General features: G+C 35.7%; 1 protein-coding gene across 23 annotated transcripts in view; it reads right to left on the reverse strand.

Annotated features, from left to right (window-relative positions):
- brsk2b (BR serine/threonine kinase 2b) overlaps positions 1–13,109 on the reverse strand; it is a 271,162-nt gene that overhangs the window by 209,593 nt on the left and 48,460 nt on the right. The gene's annotated exons all lie outside the window — the stretch shown is intronic.

Consider the following 13,109-nt stretch of genomic DNA (forward strand, 5'->3'; position numbering starts at 1 on the left):
AAAGCAGGATTTGACCACTGCATTTATCTGTTTATTGAATCTCAAACCATCGTCAAAGAAAACACCCAGATTTTTTTACCCAAGGCTTAACAGAAAAGATTTACTGTTGGTGCTCTAGAAGATTTTGATGGGCCGAACACAATTATTTCAGATTTACTCTCATTAAAATCTGGCAAGTTCAAAGACAACCAGGTTTCACATCCGATAAGCAAGAGATAAGAGTCTCCAACCCACTTAAACTCGGTTTTTAGGGCAGGTAAATTTGAGTGTGGAGAAGTTGTTGAGACTTTTATTTCAATGTGTTAAAGTGCTTTCAACTAAAACTGAATACTGAGTAGGGGGCGGAGCTTTCTTTTTTATGCTTTATTCACTTGTAAGAGTAGGAGGAGCATGGTTAAAGCCCTATTTCACACTAAGAGTGACAAAGCAACAAGCAACCATTCATATCAACAGAGACTGAGCAACTTCCAGCTACCTTCTTCCTCCCGAGTGACTATTGGCGATCAGGTGGGCGTGTCAAGCAACACGACAAAGTTGAGAATCCTTCAACTTTATGCAAATAAGGGCTACTTTCTGGAGTGACAGCCAAAAGGAGCACCAGTAGAGCTCACGTGATCCTCTCTCAGTTTGCTCAGAAGCCGGTTGCTGTAAACCTACACTAGTGATGAGAAGTTCAGATCAATTTACTAACTCGGACCTTTGAGTCTCGTTCAGCAAGTTGAACGAATCAGTTTTCAAGTAATTTTGTTTATTTAATTTAATTTTCCAAAATAACAGTAGAATGTTACCAGCTGCTTACAACTACACTAAATGCTGATCACAGTACAAACAATTCATAACTAGAATGCTTTAAGAAAGAGAAAAAAAGTTATTTATTGTTTACCTGGTGTTTTGTCTATAATAATGTCAGCTAACCTCTTCTGACAGGTCTTCAAATTTAAGTGGTTCGTTCACGTCACACCAACAGTCCCATATAAGCTTAACCAAAGCACACAGTCTGAGCCGAAAGAAGTCATGATTAGTTCATCCTTCGAGTCTTCTGGTTTTTGAGTCATTAGTTCATTACGTGACAGCATGTAAAGAGAGAAGACTCAAACCTAAACACTCGAGAGATGAATGGATCAAATCTTTTTCCGGCTTTGACTGCATATTACTGGCTTCTGTCTATCACGTGATAAATGAATGTCTCAAACCTTAAAGAAGACTCGAAAAAAGGACAAATCTTCTACTCCACCTGCACAAATGTGCGCGTGCGCAAATGAACGAATCACTCCCTGTGAGGACTCATCATTCTCGAGTCATACAAAAGATTTGTTCAAAATTAATCATTTAAGAACCCATCACTAATCTTACACAGATCTGCCTTTTCAGCAGATCGCCACCCGAAGCAACAAGCAGCTACAAAGTCGCTGCTAGTGTGAATGAGGCTTCATTAAACTGACGTCAACAGATAAAGACCATCACTCCAAATGCAGATGCAAATGCTCAGATTTGAGAGAAGATTACCAAAACAAACTATTTTTTAGTGGATTAACATATTAATTCTTCATCTAAGTGATAAACCTTTCACATGGACTTTGAGATCATTTGATAGCTCTGCCAGCTTGTTTGTGGTACTTTGTTACATGCTAATTTAATTGATTTTGATTAATGATACATTTTTGGGGTGTTAAAATGTTTATTGATTGTTTTGGGATGGTAGTAGGTTAGCAATCTCCTTATCTTTTGTGAACTAGGGTAGAGAATTAGTTGTTTTTGTTTGTTTTTTTGGCCTTGTCGGCTCCTAAAGCTGAATTTGTCCAAACCCATTTGTGTTTGCGCTCCCTCTTTTATGTTTTGCCTTTCCCTAGATAGGTCATTACTTTGTACTGTATGTCAAAGAATATTTGCACAGCACCAGAGGGACGGCAAATAGGAAAACTGTCAATTTCTGCGTCAGTGATGCTTTTTACGGCATGAAACACGTCAGTCTTTAGTCAGGACTAAACTGTGAGCAATGCTAAAATCTTGGACTGCAGTCCAATCGGATGTTGGCGCTCGAACATTTGCATAAATGCCTCTGAGACATCACCGTGGCTCAGATGTAAACTATGCTTGAGTTCCTCCCACTCAGAGAAGGGAATCGATTCATGAGTGATGCTTAGCGATGTGCAGCCGCAGAGGTACAGAGCGAACCAGACTGCATCAGGAAGAAGAGGAGGAGGAGGAGGTCTGGGATTGCGTTTCTTCCTGTCTGTGTTGCCCACTCAGACATACTCTCAGCACAGACCAGAAACACCACCACACTGATCAACTGAGAGTTTACAGGCCTTACAAAGGTTTAGTGCTTATACTCTGGTGACAATCCATCTATTAACTACAACTATAATTGGTTACACTAAAACTGTTATATAATAAGTCAAGCATGATTTATTTTCCACAAAACTGACAAAACCCATGAGCACAACAGTTGAGTTCATGGGATTGTGGTACATTTCCTCCTTAAAACTGTTTTTCTTTTCATAAACTTAAAGTATTGGATAAAAATTGAAGTTTAGGATGTTGTGATCTTGTACCTGCTAAATCATAACTTGGCTCATGACATTTTAACAAAGACATAAAAAAAAGAATATATACATATTGCTTTTTCTGTATGCCAAATGATTTGTTTCCTCAGGATCTACCAAGCCAGGTCAGATGTCATGGAGACATCTTGAGTGGAACTAGACTCTTGAATATGATAATGATAAGTTTACCCTATTTTGTGTAAGTAAGTAATGTGGATTTAAATAACACATTTATCGTGTATGACTATACACCCAAAGCCCTTCACAATCATTAGGGAGTCTCTCCACACCACTATCTGTGTGCAGCATCCACTTGGATGATGCAATGGCAGCCACAGGACAATGGCGCCAGGAGTGGAAAGACAGTGACAGAGCCAATTCGAGGCCGATGGAGGGAGTTGGCCAGGTCACCAGGGTTACCATGGGATTTTTAATGACCACAGAGATTCAGGACCTCGGTTTAACGTCTCATCCGAAAAATGGCGCCCACTAACAGTTTGGTCCACTTCACTTTTACTGGGGCACTGGGACTCGAGCTAGGTTGAGCGCCCACTGCTGGCCTCACTAACACCCCTTCCAACAGCAACCTAGTTTTCCCATGTAGTCTCCTATCCAGGTACTGACCAGGCTCAGCTCTGCTTAGCTTCATTGAGCAACTTGGGCTACCGGGTGGTATGGCAGTTGCCATATAATTGTGTTAATTGTTTTTAAGTAAATTCCTTTGAATGCAAGATATACTTTCCTTGTCATAGCAAGCTGCCAATTTGAAGGTTGATTGTACCAGTTTTGATAAGACGACTGAGAGTACACAAAACAGCCGTGAGTATGAAACAGATTGTACTTAGTGAGTGTGTGTTCTTTTCATCTGTTGATCATAATTACAGGCCTGGGGTCAGCTCTGAATAACCTAGTGGCTTTCTGATATTTGTATGTTGAAATAGTGAGACAGTGTTCTGAATTGTACATGCACACCTGAAAATTGTGCCATGAGCAAATAAACAAAGTCTGTATAGTTAAGTCCCCTAAAAAATGTGTTCAACTCATGTGTGAAACCGACCAAAACTAAAGTCTGTGAACTGTTATGTAAGAACTGGATTATTCCAATTTTTGAGTGAATCATTCAGTCCAAATTTGTGAACTGAATAAACTGATTTACCAAGAAGATCTGACTCAAAAGTACATTCCTTCAGCAATCTTACATCGTTATATCACTGCTTTGTTTATTGGTGAATAAGTCATTTTTGGTCTGTTCTACACACAAAGCCTTATCCTATGATCCTTTTGAGAATATAGCAGAATATTCTCAGAAAATACAACATGGAAGTCTTATGAAATGGTTGGTTGGTTGATTGATTGATTCATTGATTGATTGGTTGACTGATTGATTGATTGATTGGTTAATTGGTTGGTTGATTGATTGATTGATTGATTGATTGGTTGGTTTATTGATTGATTGATTAATTGATTAATTGATTGATTGATTGATTGATTGATTGATTGATTGATTGATTGATTGATTGATTGATTGATTGATTGATTGATTGATTGATTGATTGATTGATTTGGTTTTGTTAGTGCTTGTGTGCCAGAAGAAATAAAAAAACTACGTGTTTTGAACAACACAAAGGTTATGTTCTCTTTTTGGGTTTGTTTTTGATCTGCTTTTTGCATTTATCACTATATGAATATAACCGGACGGAAACAAAGTTGTATATCAAGGGGATTGGGGGCATCAGAAAAGGTTTGGGACTCAAACTTGGGACACCCAGTGTGCAGTGGCTCTATACTGCATGTTGACTCACTGCTCACAAGGCTATCGGCGCTGACAGAATGTTCATTTTTATGTACACACAAATGACGACAAATGCAATTCCAAAGATGCATTATTGCATAAGGTCATTGTGCAACGGTGCTGAGCTCCCGTTTTATTAAAAAAAAAACATTGAAGTGTTGTACAGTGCATATGACAGAGGATACCCTTGTGTTTAGTGGTTATAGAGGCCAAAGCATTGTTTCCTCTGCGTAAGCAAAACACACAGATTGCACTGCAGCGGAATGCCAATGCAAACCTGTTTGTGATACACGAGTCTAATGACAACAAACACTGCATACATATGCAAGTACCGGGGCCCCGAAGACAAGCCTCATGCATACTGCATGACCAAACTCATAACGTACACATACAAATAATGAGGTGAGCGCAAGTACGTGGAAAACCGAGGTGGACCAACAGACTGTGCTTTCCGAAACAAATACAAAGAAATTCTCTTTGGATTACACACAGGAGGAGGAGGTGAGATGGTAGGGGTTAAGTCCTCATTGCTCTACATATTGGAGCTCAAATATGGAAAGCAGAAGCACGGCAGAGGGAGAGAAGGGGGGCTTAATCCATTTTGATCCCCTCCCCTCCGCCAAGCAAACCCCACAAACAAAGGCATGCCCAAAAAAATATCACATCCTCATCCGCTACAGAGAACTCCAAAGCAGGCACAGGATGGAATCCTCAGCATGGTAATCTCCATAAAGCAAACTATGCCAAAGTGGTGAGATTATTCCAAATGTCACCTTTTTAATAAGCATTTCAAACATCTATTCCAAAACTCATAGCAGATAACATATCTTTCCCTTTCTGGAAAAAGAAAGTAGAGGAAAAGTATACAAGTAGGCAGGAGATGAATCAACATTTCTATCAGACTGACCCTTTCCAAATATATATGCTGTAATCGACAACAATTGGGACAACATAAAGGAATTAAGTTAACCTATTAGTTTTTAGAAATTTAAGTGGATTGAACATAAGACAATTCAGTTGTCCCTGAATAAAACTCAACATTGGTGTTGTTTCAGTTCATTTTAAATGAGTAGTTTAAACAAATGGCAAACATATATTTTTGTTGAGCATACTAAAAATAAACCTTTAAATATGAAGAAAGATTAACATGTACACTGAACAGGAGACCTTACAGTTGTCATGCCAACACCATCAAATCTCCTGCCTCTCAATTTCACTTTTGCGTTCAATGCGTAATGATATAAAACAGACTCTTTTCAAAGATGCCTGTATTTGAAGAAATAAGCTAGACATTATTTTTTGAATTACTAATGTTCAATCACAACATCTCGAAATCTAACAGTGCATGTTTCCAAAACCCAGTGAGCTGCATGAATAGTCAACCTTTTATAGCATCACGGGTGTAATCTTGATCCAAAGCAATGCTTTCCAAAAGGTTGGCGTCTTAATAAAGTTGCCTCCTAGGTTACCTTGTTTTTGGCAAAAAATATAAAGCAGCTCTGCATCTTTCCCTGCTGGAGACAAAATCCTAGAACAGACCATGGTGAACTCAATTAAAGACATATATGGGTAGTTGATAAATAGTATTATATAAATAAAAACTATAAAATAAAATAAAAAGATTATATTTTAAGTAGTTTGAAGTCTGATGTTTGATAAAAAAAATAAGTGGAAAACAAAATGTATCAATTATTTTACTGTTATTATTTTACTATTATTTTTTTTTTACTTTTGACTTCACTACATCATAGGACTCTATAAAACTAGTAATATACAAATAGCATGTAAGCGATAACGTGATCTTCATTATTGGACACTTATCTTCATATTGTGCTATTTATTTTATATGAATTTTATACGATTTTATGTGAAACTATGAATATTTTTTTTTTCCATGAATGGTCTAATTGACTTGTTGGACATAGGCATGTGAGACTAAAGGACAACAAAACTTGACAAGTATATAGTGATTCCAAAAAAGTTAAATATGTGAAAAAACAGTGGACTTTTGTGTCACAAAAAAAGGGCATGGTTTTAAATGACAAAGGGCTCTATCATACACCCGGCGCAATAATGCCATTTTCATTTTACAACACCGTATCCTTACTTCACAAAAGTAAAGGGGGAAAGTAGAGAGAGAAAGTAAAGAGACTGAATGGAGGAGGCTCGTTCTTTGCCCTCGCTCTGCAAATGGTTTTCTTGCTAGTAAAGCATTCAGCTTTTCCTTTTATAAGGTTTGCCATGTAAATAGCAAATGCGCCATGGTGTGACACAACTGATATTTAAAGGGAATAGGAGATGAGACTCTGATTGGCTTAATGCACGTTATGTTCAAAACTGAACCCATAACGCATTAGGAGAATAAGCACATCAGTGTTAGACTATGCGCTGGGGCTGTGAGCGTATTTTTTTCCATCCTTAAAACAACATAAGTGGATTCAAACACACCCTTAATGCATTTGAGCCATGCGCTACGCACCTAGACTGTTAAAATAGAGCCCTAAATGTATCAAGTTTCCATGTTTTTAGAACTATATGGATAAACAAAATGATTAGCTTTTACTAAAATAATCTCTTGTAAAAGTAGCTTCTTTATTTATACGAGTTGTAATTTATTGTGCTATGCTTGAAACAGTCAAACCATAAGAGAGTTTTAAGATAGGTAGGTAGGTAGGTAGGTAGGTAGGTAGGTAGATAGATAGATAGATAGATAGATAGATAGATAGATAGATAGATAGATAGATAGATAGATAGATAGATAGATAGATAGATAGATAGATAGATAGATAGATAGATAGATAGATAGATAGATAGATAGATAGATAGATAGATAGATAGATAGATAGATAGATAGATAGATAGATAGATAGATAGATAGATAGATAGATAGATAGATAGATAGATAGATAGATAGATAGATAGATAGATAGATAGATAGATAGAAAGGTAGATAGATAGATAGATAGATAGAAAGGTAGATAGATAGATAGATAGATAGATAGATAGATAGATAGATAGATAGATAGATAGATAGATAGATAGATAGATAGATAGATAGATAGATAGATAGATAGATAGATAGATAGATAGATAGATAGATAGATAGATAGATAGATAGAAAGGTAGATAGATAGATAGATAGATAGATAGATAGATAGATAGATAGATAGATAGATAGATAGATAGATAGATAGATAGATAGATAGATAGATAGATAGATAGATAGATAGATAGATAGATAGATAGATAGATAGATAGATAGATAGATAGATAGATAGATAGATCTGCTTTGGAAAGTCATCTGGGGACTCCACGTGCTTCAAAGTTGGCATGATGGCTCCTTTTATTACTACTCTAAAGGGGCTTTACTCTTATTAAGTGGCTCATGATCTCTCTCTGCAAACTCTGGAAGTTCTGAGGCCGCATGTGTCTGCAGAGCCACTCAGATGCACTCAGACAGACAGTTCAGGTCCTCGGCTCATTACAGCAATAAAACCACAGAGCAGCGAAATCCTCTTTTGGCCCTTTGTAATCCTCCACAATCACACCAAATTATATCTGCAGAACGCTATATGACAAATACCCAAGAGAGATGAAGAAAAAAAAGAGGACGGGCCAAGAAATGGAGGGAGCGGAATAACAGAGTGCTTTGGTTCACGTGACCATTACGTTCCATCAGACATGTTTCACAGAGAAGGATGCTGGGATTGGCACATCTACCCACCCACTCACCCTCCTCCGACATGGGACGCTAGATCAGACAGCCTGAACTGTGTTTTGTGCTGTAATTTAAAGTCAGCATGAGCTGTCCTTTACTACGGCAGACCGAGCTATTACTCAAATGATGACAGAGAAAGTGAACTCATATAAGGATGTCAAAATAAGAGAAATACATTCTCCCGACTTTTCAATCTGCCTCAATCCATCAATGGGACTGAAATAGTCTCTAACCTAATTGAATGAAATAAATGGAATGAATACAGAAAAGGTCCAAATCAGGAGAAGACACAATTGAGCGTGAATGAATGTGAATAGAGACGGAGCAGTCGATTTCTAAGGGACTTATCTACTGCTGACAGGCACAAAAACACCTCTTTTTTCAAGGATTATATTGAGGATCCTATATTGAACTTGAGCTATATTATATACAGCGCTACACTCAAATCCACTTGAGACAATTTTGTGATTTCGTTTATATGGAAGACCTACTTCTCACCTTCACACCTACAGTTAAAATCAGATTTTTTAGCCCCCCTGTATATTTTTTCCCTGATTACTCTTTAACGAAGAGAAGATTTCTTTTCAATACATTTTATAACAGTACATAAAATTTTACTAGAGGTTTTTCACTATTCTAGTATTCAGCTTAAAGTGCAAGTTAAAGGCTTAGGTTAATTAGGCAAGATAGAGTAAACAGGCAAATCTTTGTATAGGAATGTAACGATTCACCTGATTCACGATTCAATACGATTCACGATACTAATCTCATGATTTAGTCACAATCTTTTTAACAAAAGTATTAGAAACAAATTTAAGATGAAGAGCCCTTTAAGTTTTTTAAAATGCTGCAAATTGTTTAGCAAAATAATATATTTTCTGCCATAAATAAATTGCTATTTTAAAAACAAATTAAAAATAATAATAATAATAATAATAATACAAACTAGACTCATTAATATAAACAAACTAAAACATTTTTTTAAAAAGAAATATCAGCATATCTTTGATGTTTGGCATAAGTTAAGGTCTTTACACATTTACATTGTCCCCTGCTGATGAAAAAAATAAAAATAAAAATCTTTAATTTGGGACTGAGATGGCTGGTGTGAAGAGGAAAGCCTTTCCTAAACCAGAGAGCAGTGTGTACAGAGGTGATCAATAGGCTCTCTGAACCAGGGGATTGGCCACTGGCAAAAAATACAGATTATAACATGACTAAATGTACATAGAGACAGGAGTTGAACATGATTATGAAGGTGAATAATTAATAGCCTACTTGTATAATTAATTAGTATAAGTATAAGTGTGACACACTTAAAAGATAATCTTGAACATTTTTAAATATTCAATAATAATAGGCAAATTATTAAAATATGCATTAAATATTTTGAAAAGGAGAGGGTAAAATGGTCTAATACCTGCTTCTGTAACAGAACAACTTTCTCTTTCAGTCTTTCACTACACCATAAGACTCTATAAAACTCCTAGTATTGTAGAAATAGCATGATATCGATGACCTGATCTTCATTGTTTGATGATTATCTTCATAAAGTGCTCTTTATTTCTATATGATTTTATATAAAATTATTATTTTTTTCTCTATGAATTGTCAGACTTGTTGTAGGTTTTCAATAAATAGGGATGTCACACTAAAGGACAACAGAACTTGACAATGGTATAGTGATTCCAAAATAAGTGAAATATGTGAATATTTAAATATGCACCCGTCGAAGCAAGCAAAGCAAGTAAATCATCTAGTCTGCGTTGTTTGGCCTATTAATGTTTTTTTGTGTATGGACGTCCGTGCCAATAGTTTCTCCTTTATGGTGACGGTTTATGTGCATCATATTCATTGTCTTGTTAGTGTAAGTACACGTCTTTTCGCAGTTTTTGAACACAGTTTGCGTTTTGTCTGGCAGACTTCACCGCTGTCATTTTATTCTGCCGCCCTACCTCTCGCTGCTCATGTGCAGGTAAACCGAGTTTGTGCCTGTAAACACAGCGCCCCCTCTGTTCAAAACATGTATCACAATTCGTTTAAAATTTAGACTGGTTTGAATCGTCAAATATTTGAATACATTTTTAACTGGCTCATGGTGGATCAAATCATTCTTATATAACAGGAGTTTGTTCTGTAGACAATCGGAAAATAAATATTGCTTAAAGGGGTTAATAATATTGACTTTAAAATGTTTGTATAAAAAAATGCTTTAATTCTAGCCGAAATAAAACGTTTATAACTTTCTCCAGAAGAAAATAATATTATATGAAATACTGGGAAAATTTCCTTGCTCTGTTAAACATGTTTGAGAAATATTTAAGGGGTTAACCATTTTGACCTCAACTATACATGGAGACTGAAGTGGATCAGTGAAAATCTTTCTGCGAGACTTGTGTTGTCATTAAGATGCAGAACTCACAGGCTGCAGGGGGAGGGGTTATGTCAAAAGTCACAGCCGAATACACTGCCACTTACATTTATAGACAAGCATACACTTGCCAAGCTGAAACCTCACAGCAAACCAGCCGCAATGTCCTCCCAGCGATCTAGCAAGAGGTGAAAGTGCTGAAGGGGGAGGGTTTGTTTGGAAAACGCATATTATTCTCTTCTCTACACGATCAATTTGCTCTATAGAGAGCTGAGGGCTCCGGCCTTCTTTTGTCTGTGGAAAGTGAACCATTGGACAAGTGTGGCAGGGGAGACACACATACAAGTGACTGTTCACAACTACACATGGCTTCATGCCAACACATTTGCTATTGATCCAAGCCTGAGGTTCATTTTCCTCAACATTATACATGAACTACACTGTTTTAAAAAAAATCTATATAAAAAGACTGGTAGAAGGGCTTCCAGAGATATTCTATTAAATTACAGAATATAACCATTTTACAAAATTACAAGCAAAAACTGCAAAAATACAGAACAGAAAATTCATTAAATACAGTTTATTGCTGTTGATAATTTGCATTTAAACTGTGAATAATTCTGTGTAATTGTGCAGAAAAACATCCCGCTTTTAGGATAATCACCATACATTTAAGTTTTTTTTTATGAAATTGCTCTGTGCATTTACAGCAATTTACTTTTAAAGTAGTTTTCCCATGTGGAGTAACTAATAATTTACTGAATTATTAATCCTTATTTTACATTAAAAAAAACTACTACAACCAATCTCTGTTAAATAAAAGGTATTTAGAAGTTATTTTATCTCTATGGGCTACTGCAGGTATGATTTAAAATTTTATTTATTTATTTATTTTTTTTTTGCAATTAATTGTTGAGGATTTTATTACGATATATGGTAGTATCACAATATTGACTTAAGCTGCAAAAAAGATTACTTTAAAAGGTATAATAACCAACAAAAAATACTTACTTGTGCAATACTAGTGTATTGATTTATTGTAAATGAACGTTCAGAGTAAACAAATGTTAAACACATTAAATTGGGAACATTAAATTAGGTAACTTTTTACAAAAAAAAAGATTAAACGGTACATTAAAAATTAACAGATATGAATATATATATATATATATATATATATATATATATATATATATATATATATATATATATATATATATATATATATAAATGAGATATAAATGAAAAATATTTTAATACAAAACATTATGGACGTAAGCAATATAAGAGCAAAATAATAATAATACCAGCAATATATGCTGTATAGATTTTATATTTATAGATTTATAATATTCTATTAAAACATATTACAATTGTCTGGTGTTCAGTTAAAAAATTCTGACACATTTGGCATAGCTTTATGAAATTTTAATATCCTGTTTTTTAGTGTACGTATGTTTATTGCTTTTTTCAGTTCTAAGAGAATAGGATTTGATAGAGGAAGACAAAGATGAAGACGAAGAAGAAGAAGAAGAAGAAGAAGAAGAAGAAGAAGAAGAAGAAGAAGAAGAAGAAGAATCCAGCAATTATTTCATGGGTGTCTGCATTTGGCAAAGAAAATGAAAAGGAAAATAATTAAGAAAATCTCAGAGCACTTATCAACAAGAAAGAGCGGATAGGCATCAGCAGAAAAGTAATTTCACCGTTCCTGATTGTGTCCCAGGCCTTATGGGGGGTGGTAGACTGTTAAATACTTCCTTTTTTGCAGTCAGCAATTTCCTGTGTGCAAGGACTCATGGGCTCTCCACTGACCTTGCATTTGGGAATGGGTGACTGTGTATGCTGGGACCAAAAAAACAAAATGTAACATCTACTTTGGCGTCAAATGTTAATCATCCTTTGCATTTTATTAGTGCTTTGCTTGGACAAGATTAAGTATCTAATGAGTATGGCTGTTTGAAGAGCCTTCTGCTGTTCAAAAACACATTAGTATTTGAGTGTCAACAGATTATGTTGGTAAGAGTGGACTTACAAAAGGAATCACATAAAGACCAGGTTCACATCTGGCAAGCAGACAGAGTGAAATTAGTTTATTTTGGAGTGTATTAGACATACAAAGCTTTTTACGTAATATGCAACATTTATATTTCCACTTCAGCTTTGATCAAAGAAGGCCACAAACACATGATGCTGTGATCAGGGTATGCTGGGCAGTTCAAATCTAAAATAATTGTTGATGTTAATTTATTCATTGACAATCTAATCTAGCTGGTCTTTGTGATTTATAAAATGTGAAATCAATGGCTACTAGTACTCCAGTAAAATACATATATTGTTGCAATATTAAACCCTGTGACTCTTGAAGATACAGTGAGGTATTGAAATGATCACTCTGTACAAGAAACAGAACATTATTCATAACCTTATCTTTAATCCACAGCCTTAGCAAATGTTCATGACAGTCTAAAGCACAGGTGTCAAACTCAGTTCCAAAAGGGCCGCAGCTCTGCACAGTTTAGTTCCAACCCTAATTAAACACACCTGATCAAACTAATTGAGTCCTTTAGGCTTGTTTGAAACCTACAGGTAAGTGTGTTGGAGCAGGGTTGGAACTAAACTGTGCAGGGCTTCGGCCCTCCAGGAATTGAGTTTGACACCCCTGGTCTAAAGCTTCAGTTTCAT

The sequence above is a fragment of the Danio rerio genome, chromosome 7 (genome assembly GCF_049306965.1).
Source record: "Danio rerio strain Tuebingen ecotype United States chromosome 7, GRCz12tu, whole genome shotgun sequence".
Taxonomy (NCBI): domain Eukaryota; kingdom Metazoa; phylum Chordata; class Actinopteri; order Cypriniformes; family Danionidae; genus Danio; species Danio rerio.